Below are 2,502 nucleotides of genomic sequence, written 5' to 3' on the forward strand. Positions count from 1 at the left end.
GGCTTTCTCTACTGAGGTGCTCGCCCGGCTGAACCGGGGCACAATCGCAGTAGTTCTCCTGGTGCCGCGTTAGCCGATGATACGGAACGTAAGGCAGCAAAACACAGGAGCCGGGCAAACCCAACATTTGACCAAAGACATGATTCGGAGCTGATGCATATGAGGCCTAACTCGAGACGCCGAACACTCCCTAAGGTATTCGGTCTTTATGATAACAGGCAGAACAATGCCCTAAGCCCCTAGTGTCTAGGTACGGGTGAAAATTTTTGACGCGGCCGATGCCAAAACGCCAGCCTCCTCGTCGGTTATGGTAAAAAACCGGGGGATGTGAATCAACAAGAGACAGTAAGAAAGGGTTACGCAGGGTCTTAATCTGAAAAGAATCCTTGCCACGGGTCCCTGCTGCACGTCTGCGCCTGTGTCTCCGTTGTGCCGTATCCTGGACGGGTGTACACGCTGTTCATCTGTAAAAGAGAGGAACTTAGCTTGGAAAGAAATCATGCAAAAAATGTATTTAAAACGGAGTATGAATAAATGAATAAAGTTGAGCTTTTATTGGCTCTTATCATTCATACACATAGCCCCTTGTGAAGGGGTGTGCGGCTAGGAAGCCCCTGGTTTATTTGTGCCGGACTCACCTAGCCGTGTCTGGGGTCTTGAGCGACCTTGTAAGGAGATGATGCTGCGTGGACCGGGCATTTTAAGTGTAAGAGACACATAGTGCGGTATTGCGTTAAAGCGGGCGAAAGCTTCACGTCCCAATAGTGCTTGATGGCTACTTTTAAATGGGGCGACGTGGAAGATTAGCTTTTCGCGAAAAAAGTTGTCGGGTGAACCGAACACAACTTCTAGTAGTAAGGAGCCCGTGGTCTTGGCGTAAGGGCCTGGCGTCACTCCTTTGAAGGAAGTGCGGCTGTGGCGAATTTTAGTAGGGTCTATCCCCAACTTGCGGATTGTGTCCGGATATAGCAGGTTTAAATCGCTGCCGCCATCAATTAGGACTTGTGTAAATTGTAGTTCGTCGATTATAGGATCCAATATCAAAGCAGTCCAGCCTGTGTTTCAAATACTTCTGGAGTAATCCAGGTGGTCGAAAGTAATTGGTTTTGACATCCAATCTCGGGATTCCGCTGGGGTGGACCGTGCGGTATGCACTTTGGCAGGTGCTGTCCTATTTTTCCTTGTTATCACTTGAAGTGAATTCACTGTTTTGACCTGTTGCGGGAAGTTCTTTTGTTGTCCGGCGCTCTGCTTGTGCGGTTCGTCATCGTCCTCGCTCGGTGTGTCGAGCCCCTTGTGTTCGGCGTTGAGTCGGCCAGACTGTTTGAAGACCCAACAATCTCTGTGGGTGTGGTTTGCGGGCTTCCCGGGGGTACTGTGGATTTGACATATCCGATCCAAAATTTTGTTGAGGTTGGATAGCTCGTCACTGTTGTCCTTAAGAGGCAGTGTTTTGTTGTTCGGCCGCAAGCTTTTGAATCCGGTGTTGGCCGCCGTGTTCTTTGGGCCATTTTCTTTATTTCGGCGCTGATCCTTTCTGCACCGTGATTTTCCATTTCCATCTCTGATCTTACATGTACTCGGGTCGCTGGTGCTGCATCTTGCCAGCCAGCTATCTTCCCCCGCGCAAAAGCGGGTCATGAGTCTCGTTAGCGCGGCCATTGTTCTTGGCTTTTCCTGGCCTAGGTGTCTGGCGAGCCATTCGTCTCGGACGTTATGTTTAAAAGCTGCTAAGGCTTTGGCGTCCGGACAATCGACTATTTGGTTCTTTTTGGTGAGGAACCTGTTCCAGAATTTGCGCGCTGACTCTCCAGGCTGTTGAGTTATGTGACTTCAATCGTCTGCATCTGGAGGGCGGACATAAGTCCCCTGAAAGTTTGCTCTAAACGCGTCCTCGAGCTCTTCCCAACTTCCAATGGTATTTTCTGGGAGGCTTTTTGAGCCAATGCTGAGCTGGCCCTTTGAGCTTGAGGGGTAGATATTTTATGGCGTGGAGATCGTCTCCTCTAGCCATGTGTATGTGTAGGATGTAATCCTCAATCCAGACTCCGGGGTCTGTTGTTCCGTCGTATGCTTCTATGTTTACGGGCTTGAATCCCGCTGGAAATTCATGATCCAGCACCTCATCGGTGAAACATAGTGGGTGTGCGGCGCCCCTGTATTTATGTGTGCCGTTATCTTTGAACACTCGGCGTGTTGTGTTGCTTCCTAGGGCCCTCTTCTTTGGCCCGTAAATGGACCTGACCGGGCCATCCTTTTTGCGAGGATCTTCATGTGTGTCATGTGCCGGCTTGTGTGCGGCTCCGCTTGCCGCTCTTGGCCTGTCATCTGGTCGTCTATCCGGCCAGGCAGCCTCTTTGCTTTTTGATTGTGGGGGCTCTATGGCCTCCTCGTCGAATTCGGGCAGCAGCTTGCGCTTCGGGTAGCTCTTTGCTTGGTGGCTATTGCCGTATTTGTCCGCGGTCTTGAGTACTTTACTCCACCTCATTCTGAGTATGTCTT

At 50.5% G+C, this 2,502-nt stretch overlaps 1 pseudogene; it reads right to left on the minus strand.

The window, feature by feature from the left end:
• Positions 1-603: 603 nt before the first annotated feature.
• On the minus strand, positions 604-1,104 carry LOC123067693 (uncharacterized; annotated as a pseudogene).
• Positions 1,105-2,502: the final 1,398 nt, after the last annotated feature.

This window comes from Triticum aestivum, chromosome 3B, assembly GCF_018294505.1.
Source record: "Triticum aestivum cultivar Chinese Spring chromosome 3B, IWGSC CS RefSeq v2.1, whole genome shotgun sequence".
Classification (NCBI taxonomy): Eukaryota; Viridiplantae; Streptophyta; class Magnoliopsida; order Poales; family Poaceae; genus Triticum; species Triticum aestivum.